Source organism: Pantherophis guttatus, chromosome 4 (assembly GCF_059756535.1).
Source record: "Pantherophis guttatus breed Tessera chromosome 4, ASM5975653v1, whole genome shotgun sequence".
NCBI lineage: Eukaryota > Metazoa > Chordata > Lepidosauria > Squamata > Colubridae > Pantherophis > Pantherophis guttatus.
The window spans coordinates 136,100,244-136,119,265 of NC_142066.1; the positions used below are offsets into that span (position 1 = coordinate 136,100,244).

A 19,022-nucleotide genomic window follows, 5' to 3' on the forward strand; every position below is an offset into this window, starting at 1 on the left:
AACAATGTCGACTGGTGGCCCCCAGGGGGAGAGCCTTCTCTGTGGGGGCACCTGCCATCTGGAACGAGCTCCCCCCGAAGATACAGAGGATCCAAGATTTACGCACTTTCCGCCGAGCCCTAAAAACATTTTTATTCCAACAGGCTGGCCTGGCCTAACTCTCCCTTTTAAATTGGGTTTTAAATGTTTTATATAATTGGATATTTTTAGATTTGTTCCTGAGCCCAAATTATTTAATCTTTTTAAATAGTTTTTAACTTTTATATGTTACTGTATTTTTATCTTGGCTGTTCACTGCCCTGAGTCCCTCTGGGAGTAGGGCGGTATATAAATACGATAAAATAAAATAATATAATATAAATGTATTTTTAAGTGTTACTACGAGATAATTCAAGCTGGTCCAGGTAGAAAAACAACTGACTTTATTAATTGATTTAGATTTAATAGATTACTGATATATTCTAACTCTGCCTTGTTTTGTGTGGGCTGGGTTGGATGGAATCCAGATTAAAATATGTAATTGAACTTTGCAGTTAACTTAGCTTGAGTCCAACCTAGCATGGTAGTTCACAGAAAATAAAGAAATACCTAAAAATAATTGATTTCCATGGGAAGTAAAGCAACAACCTTACTTAGTTGTTAGTCAACTAACTAATAGTTAGTCAAAAACCAAACTATTGTTTGTGGATTTGTATATCAACTTTTATCTCTACTTCTTGAACAGTAATGAATTATTATTTTTGGGTTCTATAACAAGGTTACCCAATCTTACATAGATGGATTGTCCAAAGGCCAGTTGAAAGGGCCTTGGGATAAATCTTTTGTTCTGAATTCAAAGCTTTTCTATATCAGTAAATGATAGTCAGTGGATTCAACATATTGAAATTATTATTATTATTATATTATCCTCAACTTTCTTAATCTTAATTATGTGCCTTCACTGTGATTTTCTTTCTGGTCTCGTTGAGTGTTGGATATAATCTACTGTATTTTTTGGACTATAAGATGCACTGCTGTATAAGACACCAAGATTTCGAAGAAGTAAGCAAGAAAAAAAAGGGTTTTGCCTTCTCCGGCCCCTGGAGCACTCTGCAAGCCTCCCAAAGCCTCTGCATGTCCTGTTTTTGTGAAAAAACGAGACCATTTTTTGCCCATTTTTCACAAAAAACGGTGGCGGTTTTGCCCTCCCCAGCCCACAGGAGCACTCTTCAGGCCTCCCAAAGCCTCTGTATGCCCTGTTTTTGCAAAAAAATGGGCCGGTTTTTGCAAAAATGGGACGTGTGTGGCAGGGCTTCAGGAGGCCAAAAATGGCTGTTTTCGGTATATAAGACGTACCAACATTTCCACTCTCTTTTAGGGGGGAGTGTGTTTTATACTCTGAAAAGTACAGGTAGTCAAGTTCTTTCTTCATTTCACCACCACTTTATTTTACTGTTCTACCAGCCTGTATATTCATTCTGTTGCCATTTTTCTCTGCCAGTAGATCCTGAGGTCTCTTGGCAGAATACATTCTCATCCAGCAAAAATTATTTCAATTTGCCAAACTATCTCATCCTAACTCCCTTCAAAGAACCTATTATTTTTTAGTTAGGCTTGCACCTTTTGGCTGCAATCAACTGAAAACCCACCTGAATATATGCCTCATTGAACATGGCTTTCAAAACACTTTCTTTTTTGGCAACAAGTATTGTATTTCATTTTTTCCTATATTATTTGATTATAGGGGATCATGGGAAGGCAATTTTAATTTTGCCAGCTATTGGACAATGGAAAGTAGAGAAACTGCTTCCAAACTAATCTTGTGAAAAATGAAATGTACACCTGAAAACAAGAGTCTGTTTCTTCCTTCCCAATAAGCACATAATTATAATTTTGACTTTTAAATGTATATTATAAGATAAAATGAACAAATATTGAAATAATAGAGGCTTAAGTAAACTGGTCCACTATTTGCTTTTTACTACTCCTAAAATGAAGCTGACAAAATCATTTGATGCTGAATCATGAACCACTCTATTGTTTCATATCAAGTAACTGCATTGGACTCCAACTAAAAAAAAAAAAAAGACCAGTTGAAAAAAGAAGAAGCTGCAATTTATGATATATCATAGGAAGGCAAAGTTTTCATCCCCAAAATTTGTATCAATTGCCAAGTAAATCTGCTGGGATATATATTTATTATATATCCATCAAACATATCAAATTGTTCCACTTGCCAAAGTTTTAGAATTGTGTCCCTAATGTTTGGTACTAAAGGTGAATATATCTTGTGAAAATAATCTTGTGTCTATTTAGGGACAGGTTTTATTTGTCTCACCATGTCAAGAAGATAGGAAAGTAGACTGGACAAAGCTGAGATATTAAGATCTGACCTATGTTGGACATTAGTAGTAGGATTTTGAACATATTGAAGAATAGAAATATCATCTGTAACAAGTATTTACAAGTGGCTGTAAATTATAACAGACTACAATACAAGTCTGGGCTGCTTGGTAAACCACTGGATTTTTCCAAATATATTATTTCCCGCTCTCATTCTCATTTTCAAGTATGAAAATGAGATATATGCTAGTATTCTCCATTTTAAAAAAATACCTCGTATAAAATAAAAGTTCTTAACACTTAATTTTTAAAAATCTGTCCACTTCTTTAGTGTCCTTTCTTGTCGTTCATATTAGTGTTTCCAAATCAGACAGAAGGAAATCGGGTGTGTATGTGTGTGTGCCATTGGTTGTGTACAACTATAATCTTCCAGGACAAAAGGTGGAATAAGCACTTACGTTTTGCTATATTTAGATTGAATTGAATGGAATGAAACGTTATCAAAGAAAACCATCTGCAGCACTCTTGATGACTGGAAAAAGAAAACCTATAGATTTTGATCACCTTTTTGCACTGCTTGTGCATGAGGTTCAATGTTTATTGAAGGCATTACTAATCCCATTCCATAGGTCAACTTTTATCTGCTTAACATTGCAAAATGTCATTCACTACTTCTTCCAATGCTGCGAGGATAATTTCTTATAACTCTTTAGAAAATGGAAACATAGAAGCCTCAATCAGGCACATAAGTAAGAGATAATAATTCACATGTTCTGAATGCCAATTATTAAAATGGCTTTTGTTCTAATTATGAAGAATAGTAAGAATTCATTAAACTGAGGATTATTTAGCAAGAACTGGTATAATGGCTGTGCCTATAAGATCAAGTTAAGTAAATATCTAGCAAAGTGTTTTGTGGCTTGAAAAACTGTTGGATAGAGATGTATAAATAATGGATTGTCAAGAGACAAAGTCAGCATCCTTGGGACAGAGGACAAAATTAGAGTTACCGTTCATTCTGTTAATGCTATAAACTTCTAAGACTAAGCAGTTCATCATCAACAGAGTCACTTTAATCAAATTAAAAAAAGAAAGGACAATTAACTAATATTTAAAGTGGCCTGTTATAGTATTGAATGCTGTAATAGAACATGGATACTAACCTTTCCAAATGTATGAAAGGATTTACAGTGGGTTGATTGGGAAGTGGCAGAGGAAAAAAAAAGAGGGTGATAGTTATGGAACAAGAGACAACAATGGCAAAAACAGATCATTGAGTAGAAAAACTCCCAGGATCTCTTATTCTGAACCATCCTGACTTATACTGTTAGGAGTACATGAACATCTGGAAATATATCCATTCTATATCCCTCATTTTAAATATTATAGTCTTTGTGTTCTTCAATTTAAGATACTTTGGCTGAGATGTTACTCTTAAATATCTAAATTGTCTGTATTATCCCCAAGGGTTAGATAGAGCTATTATTATTGTTGTTGATATGGTTAATTTCACAGTCATTCAGATGTTTAGACTGGATCTGGCATTTTTGTCCACCTAATTAGTCCTTATCAGTATTATTTTTCAGAGTAAAGGAGTATTTATTAAATTATTTTCATATCATAAATGTTTGGGGACTCAATGAACAATCTCAAAATTCATGAAGGGGCCAATGAGGTAAAGAATTTGGTAATTCTTGATCTGACTGCACTTCATATTAGGATTGATCATGGCTCTAAGTTACAAGGAGGGTAGTAAGCAGTGGTGAAATTCAAACATTTTCCCTACCGGTCATGTGACTGGGTGGGCATGGCTTAGTGGTCATGTGACCGGGAAAACCAACTATCACACTTTATACAAAAATCACACAAAAGCTACACAACTGCCCAATTTTTGTTAAAATTCTCATTAATATATAAACCTGTGATGGCTAACCTGGCACACGTAGCCATATCAGTGGGCACGCGAGCTCAGCTCCGTGCATTCACATACATTCACATGTCAGCCAGCTGATTTTTGGGCCTTTTGGGTCCACCAGAAGTCAAGAAAAAGGCTGTTTCCGGTCTCCGGAGGGCCTCTGGGGGAGTAGGAAGGCCATTTTTGCCTTCCCCAGCTTCCTAGAAAGGCTCTGGAGCCTGGGGAGAGCGAAAAACGGGCCTACCATGCCAAAAGTGGGGCGAGCGCAGGGAGGTTGCACACACATGCACGGGGGGGGGGGGGCGCATAGAATTATGGGTGTGGGCATGTGTGCGAGCGACCCCCCCCCACACTTCCCCTACTTTTGGCACGCGATGGCAAAAAGGTTAGCCATCACTGATATAAACCATCAATACCATATACCTTGGTATTTATTTAATACAATCCTATTAATATAACTATAAAAGCTATAGCTGACAGTAGCTGACAATTTAGATAATGGCAAATTTAACTGAAAATTGTGTTTATAAATTTGATTCATAAATTATATAAACCCACTTAATGATAGTTAGTGCAGTCATATTTTAGAGCATTGTTCAGAGAAAATTAAACCATTTTTTGTCACATTAAAACCAATGATTTATAAGTAGCATCTTATAGTAGCATTGGTTTGTCCTTAGTGTCCATTGTAGGAGATGACCAGGCAGAGCCTGAAGGTGGGATCAAACATGTCATCAGTTTAGAATCCTTATTCAACCACAAGAAACTGAAGTCTAGTCCCCTGTAAATTCCGTGGGCTCTTGTTTAGCGCCAATTTGACTTGACCATTAGTAGATCGGATTCTTGTGCTTGGGTAGCATGTAATAAACTTTTAGTGCTTTGAATTCAATTCCTGTTCCTGGTTACTTGCTTCTGACAGCTACTCCAATAGCTACTTAAAGATAATCGTAAAGCTTTGGTGCATTTCTTTATTGTGGGCTTTCATTTTCAGACATTTTCCATCAGTAAGACTATTCTATCAATAAAACTTAATAGTGGGTAAAATGACCTAGAGTAACTCATGTTATGATCACAGTAACTGCTTTGACATCAGAAAGAAGACTGATCCACAATGTTTTACTTTGCTACAATCCCACTGAGAATTTAATTCATTAGTCACAATGTCTAAGAGTTTAACTAAATTGAACAATAGAGTTTATTTGGCCTGCACTGATACTTGGATTCCAGGCTGTTGTTCATGTGTGGATAATCTAAAATACGTTCTGCCACTTGTTTACAAAAATGTAAACTGCAGATCTTAAATAGTCCACTTTGAAAAAAATAAGCCATAACAATATCCGATACATTTGATTTGGATCGTTTTCACAAGAAAAAACAAAAAACTTTCCATCCAGTTGTTATGCAGATGGTTTTGTATGTGGGAAAGGGAACTTTTTATTCAGGTTTCTCCATGTAACATGATTTACTTGAGTGCCAGTTTGGCATTGTTTATAGAGCTATTGAAAAGGTTATGGTATTGTTTAATATTCCTAGGAACATGACACAGCATAAAATTCCACAGTTTCATAAGATGCTATAGAATCTGAAATGTGTGCTTATGCATTTAGATAGCAGGAGTTCTAAAATGAACTCACAGATGGGGGTATAAATCTAATATGCCTGTAGCTGCTTTTTAAACTCTCTTCATAAAATATGTGCAGTAGCTCTAGCAAATCTTGTCATGCTATTTTTGTATAGAAGACTATGTGATTTTTAATGCATGAGAATTTCTGTTTATATATTCAACAGAACACTAACTGAGAAGCAGACAAAATTGCTCTGTTTTATATTCATTATTGTCATTAATGATTTTTAGATATATCATTTTCAATCTATTTTTTGATAAATTCATTTCTTTGCCATTAATCAGTAAGCTTCAAGTGAGTATATATTTGCATATTTTCTTCCCATCTAAAATCAACAGAAATTTGATTTTCCAAAATAAAATAAGTAATTTAATAGTGTTAATTTTTTTAAAAATTGTATTATATATTATATTAATATATATATATATATATATATATATATATATATATATATATATATATATATATATATATATATATATATATATATATATATATATATATATATATCTCTGATACACCACAATCATTCTCTTTCTTCTTTCTCTTTTGTCTCCTTTATCTGATAAACAAAGACCTTTGTGTTATCTTTTTGAAAATGCACATTTATTATTATATATATTTTGGTGAACTGTAGTTGATTTTAAACTAAGGTGGTGTTATACCTAATAGTCCAATAGTTTACCTAAATATTAACACAAAACATTCAAGATATTGTTATAATGAGAATTAAATAATATCAACTCATTCTATCTGTAGTTGTGCTTTTTCTATTTATAATCAAAAGATTATGTTGCTTTAAACCTAAAATAAGTCAAAAATTTAAAAATCCATATTTCATATGATTGTCCAAACTTACAAGAGGAATATACTATAATACATTTAGTTCAATAAAACTTTAAAATGATTTAAACAGCCCATTCTGTTGTGATAGAAACTGAAAACAAGTGTATCACATATTTTCTTACTCAGTAGTGCTTAGCAAATAATTTTCTTGATAATGATTCTAGAGTATGAAAAATCTTGGGACAATTTAATTAATTAGCTAAAGTGTACCATACTAACGAAAGTTTACTTATATTTCTTGGGTTGCTCCTATTACCCTCTGGTCTTTGTCTTATGTTTCTTCTATAGCAGTGTACATTGTGAATCACTGGTATCCAAGACCGAATGATGTGAAAAATCTATTGCAATTTATTAAAAAGTTCATGGTATTCCCTATTTGGAAAGTAACTGCTCATGAAAAGACATTTTGTGTAATAATGAGTTCTTATAGAGAACTCACATGTCAATCCTCACTAGGACCTTGTGTTATCTTAATTCATTCACAAGGAAATACATTTAGTATACTTTAAAACTGCTTCCTTGCCCATTCATTTGGATGAGGCATCTATGGATTTCAGTCTGAATTATTTCCTGCGATCCAGACTCAAGCAGTACATTAGATGCAGCAAAAATGTAAGGGATGAATGACATAAATATAATTGCAGCCAACAATGGGGGGAAAAGTTCAAACACAATATTTGGATATCATAACTATGCTATATTCAAACTCCATTATTGACGCTGGATCACAACTTTGAGAATCCAAGTGCTGAAAACCTTGGACAAACTCTGCAGGAACTTTGCCCTTAATCAATACAGGCCACTGTATTGGATGTTTGAGGAAGGAAGGAAGGAAGGAAGGAAGGAAGGAAGGAAGGAAGGAAGGAAGGAAGGAAGGAAGGAAGGAAGGAAGGAAGGAAGGAAGGATAGTTTTTTTAACCTTGTTTGACCAGGGCATTTCTCCAGCATCCACTATGATGTATGAAACCAGTCAGATTAACAGATAAATAGCATGTCTATAAGTATTTAGTGCTAGACTGAAAACAGATCCACTGTTCCATATGCTCAACTGCAAGATAATTAAAAGTATTGAGAATTTACAATTGCAAGGAAGAGGAGAGATTGTTGAAATTATGTGGCTTTCTATCCAATTGGAAATATGGCTTCATCTCCACTTCCACTGTCTTCCACGCTCCTGAGAATTCAGTTCCTGTAAGAGATATGTTAGTGTGAGATTTTTGTAGCTGTCCCTCAATAGTGAGGACAGAAGAACAACTGACAATAACAACTTCTAGGTCTGTTTTCACCAGGAATGAGTTGGATTGCTATATGTTGATTATGGGTTGTCCTCCCTCCCTCCCTCCCTCCTTCCCAAACTATTCTGTGGTGGAATGGATGGAAATCAATCAAGGGAAGAATCAATCTAGAACTAAGGAGAATTTCCTAACCGTGAGAACAATTAATCAGTGGAACAATTTGCAAAACTTCCAGCGTTATTGGGTGCTCCAACACTGGAGGTTAACGGGGCTCTGACTAACAGGATTCACACAAAGAAAGGGGTAAGGCAAGAGTGTATCCTAGCCCCATTACTATTTAGCTTATATATCAATGACTTGCCAGGGTTAATGAAGGACTCATGGTACACATGCCGAAGATCCTAAATACTTACTGTAACAGCTTGCTTTATGCGGATTATATAATTTTATTATCATATTCGCTAGTAGGATTATGTAGGCTATTAAGAAGATTCAGCTCTTATTGCCAGGATAACTCCCTAGCCATTAATAAATCTAAATCGAAAATAATGGTGTTTGGAAAACATCATCAGAGACATAAGTGGCAATTAGATGGTGAACCAATTGAACAGGTTAACACCTTTGTATATTTAGGTGTAACCTTTTCCAAGACTGGATCTTGGGTTTGCCATCATCAATGGAGTACACTTAGAGGAAATGCCTGTTTGAATTTACTGCTTAAATTAAAGAACCATAGTTACCCAGGGTCCCCAGCCCCATTAATTAAAATATACAAAGCTACGGTTACCCCTATGCTCTTGTATGGAGCAGAGGTTTGGGGTCTATATTCAACCACAGCCCCAGAACATTTGAGATGTATTCTGGGTGTAGATCTAAGAACATCTGCTGCAGCAGTTAGGGTTGAATTGGGAATTCATACAATTCATGCACTATCCAAAATTACAGCATATAACTACTGGTGCAAAGTCAATGAAATGGAGACTGATAGACTCCCCAAGTTATGTCTACTAGAGCAAATAAAATTACAATCACAAATCTCCTGGATCACCAAACTAACAAATTTTGTAAGAATCTGTGGCCTTCCTGTCTCTTGCATAACAGGAGAAAATTCAAAAAAAGAGCTGCCCAAAGAATTAAGGATATAGAAGCACAAAATGATATAGCTATCCTTAGTAAGGTAGGTAACTTGAAATGGCTGAGCAAATACAAACATACTTTTCAAGTAGACAGCTATTTGAAGTTACAACTGCCAAAACATCTTAGGGAGATATTTACACGAGCGAGATTTGAACAGCTTGACCCAATGGTCAGATATGGGAGATTCTATACCCTACAATGAGTGTCTCTGCATTTGCGGAACAGCAGAGGTAGAAGACCTGGCTCACATCCTATTTGACTGTTGCTTGTATAAGAGGGTGAGAGACAGCTACCTTGGTCCATATACCAAACGAATAACCCACTGGGATCCCCATATCAAAACAACTTACTTTATGTGCAGCCAGAACCTGAAAATAACATTTAACACAGCACAGTATTTAAACAAAATGGTTGGGTTGAGATCTGCATATGTGGGACTGATTGGGGTAGATTGTAAGGGTAACACCGAAATATAATTTTACGTCATTTTATTCTATTTTATATTATATCGTATCTTATACTTTAACTATTGTATTTATCCTACTCTTAATTTAAATTGTTTGTATAACATTTTATTGGTGATATGTGTTTGTACCTTGTGCTTTCATCTGGCCTATAGGCTAATCAAAGCTATCATTTTAAAGTGTATTTTATTCCAATTTCATTTTAAATTGTTTTTATCAGATTTTAGTAATAATTTGTGTCTGGAATTCTGCACTTTGATATGGCCCAAGGATTAATCAATAAAGTAAAGTGAAAGTGTAATTAATCAGTGGAACAACTTGCAAAACTTCCAGAAGTTATTGGGTGCTCCAACACTGGAAGTTTTTAGCAAAAGATTGGACAGTCATTTGTCTGAAATGGTATAGGGTCTCCTGCTTGAGCAGGAGGTGGGACTACAAGACCTCCAAGGTCCCTTCCAACTCTATTATTCTGTTATTGTAAATCGCCCATTCTTTATTTTCTCATTTTCTCTTCTTTCTTTATTTTCTCACTGCATCTTCTGTCCCCAACTTCTTTGTTTTCCTGGCCAATAAGCTATCTAAAAAGGAACAGAGGTCTAAGTTATTTTCAGAAGTTTTTTTTTTTTAAAGAAATGAACAAAGGGCTACTAAAAAATAAGACAATGGCTTTAGGATTATATTCTCGTATTCTGCAGTAATTTCAGATTGTATTGAAGATTCCCCTAAGGCTGTCTAGGATGAGAAAACGTGTGTAAACATATTTCCACATCTTGCTGAAAATATAAAGTTAAGTTGTTATTCAGACCTGTAAGTACTTTCACAATACAGGCATAGTTAAGTCATTTCTGGACAAGAGAGTGACCAATAGGAGTTATTACTTTAATTATGTTAACAAATTAAAACTATCTGGTCCAAAATGAATTAGTTCAGTGAAATGAAGAAATCCTCAGTGGAGGGATATAACAATTCAGTAATAAATAATTCAACGTCAATGAATTTTCACTTGGGATCTTAGCTATTTATCTTTAAATTCTATTAGTCTTCTTTTAATATGAAGTGTCTTAATTTTAGTCTTTTTTAAAACTGCTAATCAATCTCAACTGATGCAATAGCTTAATACAAAGCAAACTGATACTCGGAAATTGTCACTGACAATAATGAAAATGATAGGACATTTTTAATCAAAGGTTCATTGTTAAAAGTAGCATGAAAAAGAAATTAGAAGATATTGGAATTGTTAATCATGAGATAGCACAAAATTAAATCATAAACCTTTCTGCGGTTATGGTTAGGGACTGCTAAGTATTAGGTACAGTAGTACATGCATAGATGTGCCTGTGGTTTGGCATTTAAAAAATCTAACCATATTAATTATAATATTAATATCAGTTGAGAAAAGTGAGTATGCTTGGATTTCCAACTATATCCTTATATTTATAAAGTCTAATTAATGCTTTGTGTTAATCTATTTTTAAATGTTGCCCATGTTTTATGAGAAAGTCAGCCTTAGGTAATCATAAGCACAATCAAATCTTATTGTTCAGTTGTGCATAAGTGCTATACAGTCAAGATATGTAATAAATAATTAATTTCTGTGCAGTTAGTAGTACAATATTTCAGACATTATTTAGGAAATGGTTTTATACACTACTGAATTAGAATTTCACTATATTTAAATCCATGTCTTTTGGCTATGTTCACACAACATGCTTACTCTAATTAGCCATTAACACTGTCCAATCTAGGGCGACAAATCTGACCTGCAAAAATTGGGTCATGGATGAAATAAATAGAATAAAATAACAGAGTTGGAAGGGACCTTGGAGGTCATCTAGTCCAATCCCCCTTAGGAAGGGAGCCCTATACCATAAGTATAGTTCTATCTCATTCTTTTTATGTTTTGTCTCCATGACTACAAGGATTTAAAAAATGTTATTCCTATTGACTTGGTTATCCTGGTCATACATTACTATTACACAGGGCTCAGTTAGTTTCTTAACTGTCCTAGCTGTCCTAATCATATTACATTCATGGACTCCTGTAATGGGCAAAACTCATTGAAGAAGAAAGAAAAGGATGTAATGTTTTAAATTAAATGATTTAAGATTAACTAGTATGCAAATTAAAGGAACTGACAATAAATTAAAAGCTTCTATTATAATCAAGCTCAAAAACTCCCTCCAGGAAATTAAAATGGTTAGAAAAAAGACAGAGAGAAAGTACTTAATTTACTGTTACAAAATCAGGAATCCCCTTCTGATTGGTATGTGTTTAGGCTGTTCTTTATCTCTAGAATTAGTTGCACTTGTCATCTGCGTTCATCCTTGATAGCATGTTTAATCATTTATAAATTGCTTGTTGATTTAAGTTATTATTTGCATGACATTCAGGACTAGATCCTCACAGGATACCTTACAAATTAAGCATTTAGGATATAATAAGTATACAGCTAGTCAACCAGACTCAGGTTTTAAAACATAGGTCCAAGTTGAATAAAAGAGTTTTAGAAGCTTTTGAAAAACCACTAAAGGCCAGCCAGGAGCAATTCTTGGGGAATACCTTCCAAAAGTAGTAGTCTGTCACCTGATTTTTTATTTTTTTTAAAAAAGATAGTTATCTTTGAGTCAGAGGTATCTACAGAGAGGGAATCAAAAAGTCAAGAGAACAGCCAACTATGTAGTTGAAACCTTGTCCTGTTTTATATGCGTTATAATTTATTTAGAACAGAGTGGGGCTTCCTTCGTCATGGAATTGACACTACTGCAGATATTCCTGCCTTAAATTAAGTGTGGATTACATAATCATTTAATCTCCAGACAGAATTGTATTGAATGATGAAAAAGTTCTTTTCAAGGATATCACTGCTTTAAAAGCTAAAGCCTGTTCTTTATTATTTAATAGAACAGAATATAATAGATTTAAGTTAGATAAATTAAAGTTAAATATTAGAAACAGTTCTATAGTGGACACTATTACTTCCCTTTACTGATGATATTTAAGCTATTTGTTTATTTATTTAATTAAAAATGCATATGGCTCACTTTGAATAAGTCTGAGCAATTTACATCAATCAGTTATGCTTTAATTTAGTGAGGCATGAAGACAATGATCTACCACCTAGGATAAATAAAGATTTATATGAAAAAAATGTTCATATTAAACTTACAAGTTCGGTTTGTAGTCAAATATAGTAGTGCATGTTACAATTTGAATCAGTGCATTTCTTTTGCAGGTTCATTTTACTGCTGGAATATACATTCCTATAAAAAAAGAAATTTGTAAGTGTATTTACTAGTAGTTTTTTTTTTCTTTAGTTAAAACTACTAAATGAAATATAAGTCTGTATTTATTTCTTTTATGAATATGAAATTTTGGCTTACAAAATTATATGCCAGATTGCAAGGCTCATAGTGTCTTTAAGAAATCTAATCAGAAACTTGACTTTACATTGGACGTCTTCAGTGGAAAGCCACCATATCTAAATCTATAGAAAGCATGGCACTTTTTATGTAGCAGCATGTTTATATGAATAGAAAATATAGGCAATTAGGAAATTCGATGCACCATTCTAAGAGTCAAAATTTGGAAATTTGAATTCTGAGTCATAATGTGGGTGTATCTTGTGCAATTTTGGTTAGGTTGACTGACAATAGGCATGCAAGAGTTTTCCCATCTTCACCATCATCACCAGAGATCACCAGATCTGGCCAAAAGCAAGATCTGAGATTCTGTATTGGTTAGATCCATTTTCTGGCAGTCAGCTTTTAGTACAAATAAGATTTTGAAAAACAAACAAACAAGGGCGTCATTAAGATATTTCTTTGATCATGTCCATCCAGTTCTTGCTCAAATGACCTCTTTGCCCACTTCAGCAGATCAGGAATTCTTCATTTATGGAATCAAATATATTTTGTTTTTGTCTCAATCAGCATATTTTGATGGCTGTGCAATTGAGATGTTACGTTATATTTATTTATATCAAATAATACAATGTCAGAAGTCATTCGTGATATTATCACTATAAAGACATAAAATACGAATGGATATAAAAAGCAAGTATTCCTTCAAAGAGGAATATATGTACTTATGACAATACGACATCAACATTTACTGCAGTAGCATGTATCTTTAAGCCAAATATAATATCTGTTAATCTAATTGTCTTTTTTATAATTTCTGCAAAATGTCAGTTTTCATTAGCAGGAGGTTATATTAAATCTTATAATTGTCTGAAATAATATATGTAGGCCAAATAGCCAGGAATGTGTCTTGAGTAAAATACATTATAATGGACAGCACATAAAGAATATCAAATAGATTGTATTTTAGACAGGTGGTGCCCATGGAATTTATATATATTTGAAATTTCTCACCTCATGTCTTTCTGTGGTCTTGTATTACAGCACTGGAGACATTCCAGAATTACTCAGCAAAATACTAATATATATTAGGAGAGAAAAGATATTGCTTTGAGATTTCTTTTAAATAGCTGGATACACTGAAGCAAATGTGAACTATGCATTCTTCATTGTCATGGGATCGAGAATCAAATCATATCATTTTTAAGAGAACCTGAGCATGCCATCAGAATATTAGTGATTTCCAATATACTGCAAAATATTAAGGTTCCTAGAATTTAAATCTGCTAGAAATATGGAAAGCTTACAGTGCTGTTGTTGAATAACTCAGCAGGGAGAACCATTTCAGACTTCTAGGAACTGTATACTATATTATGTAATGATCATGTCAGATCAATAAGCAAGCTTGAAAATATGGCTTTTTCCCTCCCATGACAAAACAAGCGTAATTAAGCAATCAGGCAATAGAGGTGTATGTTGATTATGTTAAAATGCGCATAGGAGTTAATTGGTTGGTATTTTAAACCATCTGTATAGAAAGCAAGTTGTGCATTCAGTAAAATTTCAGTAAAAGATAAATTATGGAAGGATAAGATGCTTTTGAACAAAATATTCCAGTTTAACTTGTTCATTATAAAGTACCATATTTTTTGGAGTATAAGACGCACCATAGTATAAGACACAGCTTAGTTTTTGGGGAGGAAAATAGGGGGGGGGGGAAATCTGCCTACCAAGTATTAGTCTGACTAAAGTCCTTAGACTCATCAGCTTCAGCACATTAGTTTGCTGGTTTTTATCACCTGCTTGGGGATAAAAAACAGCTTCTAAGCACAACTGATCTTTGGAGAGAAAAGCAGTGAGAAAAGCAGGCAAACCATGGAGATTGCTTCATTCGCTAGCGCCTCGTTAGGGCTGAAAAAAAACTTCACAGCTGAGAATTGGAGGGAGCAGACAAAGCACAGAAGCGGAGATTGCTTCACTCGCTGGCACTTCCTTAGGGCTGAAAAAAAGCTTCAAAAAAGCTACATTCTGAGTATAAGATGCACCCAAATTTTCAGCCTCTTTTAGGAGGGAAAAAAGTTTTATACTCCGAAAAATATGGTACGTTCTGTTTAGCCTTATATAATTAGAATTTTGTCTTCGATGGAATGCAATAAACTGTAAACACTTAACTGACCACTTATCAACATTAAAAAAAATGAAAAGATCAATTTTATGTAGAAGATTATTGGTATGATAAAACTTTCCTTTTTGACCCATTCTTCCATGGATCTGACATATGAGGAACCTCTAATGCAGCATGTGTCTATACTTCACTAATGATATTACATCTGTATTTTAATTTATGCATTTTAATTATATAGCAAAGAATTGATGATATCAAAATGATCAGCTGAAAGCTTTTAAAAAGCAATCAGCGGGTTCAATCATGGTTTTTTTCCCGTGTAAATCAGGATAACTTAAAAACAAAAGCAGAATTAATCATTTCATTAAATGAACAGGGATTTAAATTATAGGGTTAACAATCATCAATGGGCAATCAAATGCATTGTAATCATTTGCATTTTGACACGGAATATTAAAAGCTCAAAATGCCCAAAATTAAATGGTTTTCTAGAGAGTCCCATGGACATTTACTGAGAAATCAAGTCAATTGGTTTCTGTGAAACATTGTCTCTAATATATGTGATATATAGCTCCAGAGTTTTACATGGCTAGAAAGGGGCTTCAGTAAAATCGTAAAATATATTAGAAGAGAAAGGATATTGCTTTGAGATTTCTTTTAATAGGTAATAGGAAGTCATATAAAAGTGGTATAAATAAGTAAACTACTGGAGGGAACAATTATATGGAAATCTCAAAAGCCAATCCTATTCCTTTCCCAATTAGTGGTATATAATGACATTTTTTTGGTCTCTGTAACAAATACCAAGGTAGGTTACAGGAAGACTACATCAGAGATTAAATGAAATAATTCTATAAAGTGAGTTAATATGGCAGAAAAAACGTTTGTGCTTCTGGTTTTAAATGCACATGCACCCATACAGTTGCTATGGTAATTAGCACTGCATTCAAGGTCAAGTGATAGCAGCAGACAAGGAACACAAGCCAAAACAGAGTTCCTGAAAGGAGACTGCCCAAAAGGTTGCCTTTAAAAGCAGCATGCAGAAGAATAGTGAAAATCCAGTCCTGAGATCTAAGTCAAAATTGTCAGCCAGTATAGAGGTCAGAATTCCACAAGCAGAGTCCAAACAAACATCACACAAGAGCCAGAGATCTGGTGATTTCAACAAAGAACACAAGTCAGGACTGTCTCTTAAATCAGACTGCAGCCAGTTGTCTTCAATCAAGGGATTTATTCCCTTGCTTGGCAAGCAGCCTCATACAATATATCTGCTCTGCTCTTTGTTCTGCTAGCTGGATGTATCATCTGATTGTTCCAGTTGTGGTACCTATGTTTGATCAGTCTTGGCTTTGTGTCTCCTGATGCTGACATTCAACACGTTGTGCTGCAGTTTATTCACATTCAGAATCAGTTTTACGTAAGTTTTTTATTTATTTTACGTACAGCATCTATAGGTCATGCAATCACCGGCATACAATTTTAGTTTAAATAAAGCATCAGCAAATACATGAGAAGGCTAGATTCAATAAGAGCCCATCAATATATTATGTATATATGTGCTTATTTCTGGATTGCAGGGATTTCCAAATTATGTATCACTAGGAAGAAGGGAAAAGATTTTATGGATACAGAAAATGATTGTTCAAGCAGAGTGAATCAGTTCTGCTTCTGAAACAGGACACTTCAGTAATTATTTAAGTTTTCAGAGTCTGAACTTATTTTACTCAATAGCTTCCTTTAAAATTTTCAAGGGAAATGAATTCTGTAAATAAAATAGAATAATACTTCCAAATTTCTAAAAATGTGAGATTGATTGTATGAATCCATCAGAAACCATCAAGAGGAACAGTATATTTATGCTGAATGTGGAGAAAATTCTAAAAGCCTTTCCATGAAACTTTATTAAAATATTAAACAGATAAATAATTATATGAAAAAATGACTGAACTAAATTGATTTACTTACCAAGTTTCTTCCTTGTTTGAAATTTTATGATTTTTAACTCATATCCCTAAGAGCAAAGAATATACTGCATTGTTTCTAACAAATATATATGCCTGTTATGCTCCTATTCATGCATAGATTGATGCTTCAGTTTGCACCCATTTTTACAGCCTCATTCAGATATTGTTATAACCTAAAATCTGGACAGAGAAGAATGATGGACCTCTAGTGATGATGGATCTCTAGTGCTTCTCCCATATCTTCCTATTAGCAGGAAGGTCTTAAATCCTACCCATACTCAGATGTAGTCTCATTCTGTAATCATTTACGCATATGTCGGGGCTGGATTGAAGAAGTCTTCCTTTCATACAAGACTAATAATAACTGAATAACTGAAGTTTTGGTACAATTTACCTTTACTGATTTTTCAATGCCTTAGACACTTTAATTTTTTCTGTTTTAGACACTAAGGTTATTCTTTATTCTATTCTTTATTCTCTATGCTATGTAATTATTCTACAATTACCTCAGCAGTGAAAATGTACAAAATGGCAGACTATGCATTACGTGGGACCTTATGAGGATATGCTTATATTGCCTATACGTTCATCACAAGCTGCATCCAACCAGCCAGTCAGGAATTTGTGAACGATGGTACTGACTTCTGGCAAATGGCAACCCCACTCATCCACATTAATATGTACTTTAGCAAGCTACTCCCTTGACGCAGGAATGGTGAGGGAAGGGAAGGACAGTGGTTTATTAAAGACTGATGCCAAGAAATACAGCCACAAAATATTCTTTTAAGTGGAACATATTTTACTTATTGTATGTGTCAAGGCAGGCTACCAAATAAATAGTACAATAAAATGGAAAAAATAAATGAAATAAAAGATATGAAATAAAAAGTTTAATATTGCATCTAAAAAGTGTTTTAGAAATACAGTGCCTATGTAAAATGTATCCTAAAGTAAGCTGTTTACCTCTCTAAGCTGTTTCAATAATCAAATATATATATATATATATATATATATATGCAGTAATGAAATTATCATATGACATTACATCCTGGAATTCATATTACAGGCTTAAAACCACGGAGAACATGGATAGTTACTTTGATAATTGTGGTTGTAAAAGAAAAACATTGCTTAAACAGAACCAGTAAATAGCAGTAAGATTACTGCTTAAATTATCATGTTCTCTAACCTTATTGTAAATATTTTAAATTTGTGTGGTGCTTTTTGTCAGTCTTGATTTCTGGCAACAGCCTGGATACCATGCTGCAATATTTTTGCCAGTATTCAGAAGTGCTTTGCCATTGCTTCTTAAAGTTGAGAAAGAGTGACCCAAAATCACACAGGTTGCCTTTTCCCAATGGAACAAAGAATTAGAATTTACAAACTCCTGGTTTTTAGTATCATAACTTTAACCACTATATCAAACTAGTTCTCATTATTAAAAACTGTACTCATTAATGGAAGACAGATGGGTAACATATGTTTATGGTTGGTCACATAATCAGCCAGGTGATTAGTCTGGCATTTTGTCCATCTACTGAGCCTTTCCCAAGGAGCTGGTTTGATGATATTACAGGTATCATTGTAGGATGTAAACTGTTTCAAGTAAAGCTGCCTTTTGCAATTGACTGCTGGTGATTTTGTCAATGTGATGATATTAAAATGGTAGTCCAGCTGTTTTGGAATCAAAAAAATCTAATTGAGTTTGAGTTAATTGATCTAGCAGTTAATCCATTTTTTTCCATTTGTATCTATCATGCATGATTCAGAAAACTATCTGCCAGCTGCCTTCAATTTGGCAGTTCAAATCTCACCAGAATCAGGGCTGACTCAGCCTTCCATCCTTCTGAGGTGGGTAAAATGAGGACCCAGATTGTTGCGGGCAATGTGCTGGCTCTGTAAAACCGCTTAGAGGGGGCTGTAAAGCACTGTGAAGTGGTATATAAATCTAAGTGTTATTGGTATTTAAAGGGATCCCTGAATCACACTACTGTATATAAGACTACTGCTTTAGTCATGACTGATTTTGA

The 19,022-nt window shown here is 34.1% G+C and overlaps 1 protein-coding gene and 1 long non-coding RNA gene across 2 annotated transcripts in view; one reads left to right on the plus strand and one right to left on the minus strand.

Moving 5' to 3' along the window:
• ZNF804B (zinc finger protein 804B) overlaps nt 1-19,022 on the plus strand; it is a 223,435-nt gene that overhangs the window by 166,306 nt on the left and 38,107 nt on the right. The gene's annotated exons all lie outside the window — the stretch shown is intronic.
• Nucleotides 6,934-13,983, minus strand: LOC117655307 (uncharacterized). Its single transcript, XR_004588627.3, has 3 exons — nt 13,918-13,983; nt 12,711-12,804; nt 6,934-7,897 (listed from the first exon to the last, which is right to left on the minus strand). It is a non-coding gene; the product is annotated as an uncharacterized LOC117655307 (long non-coding RNA).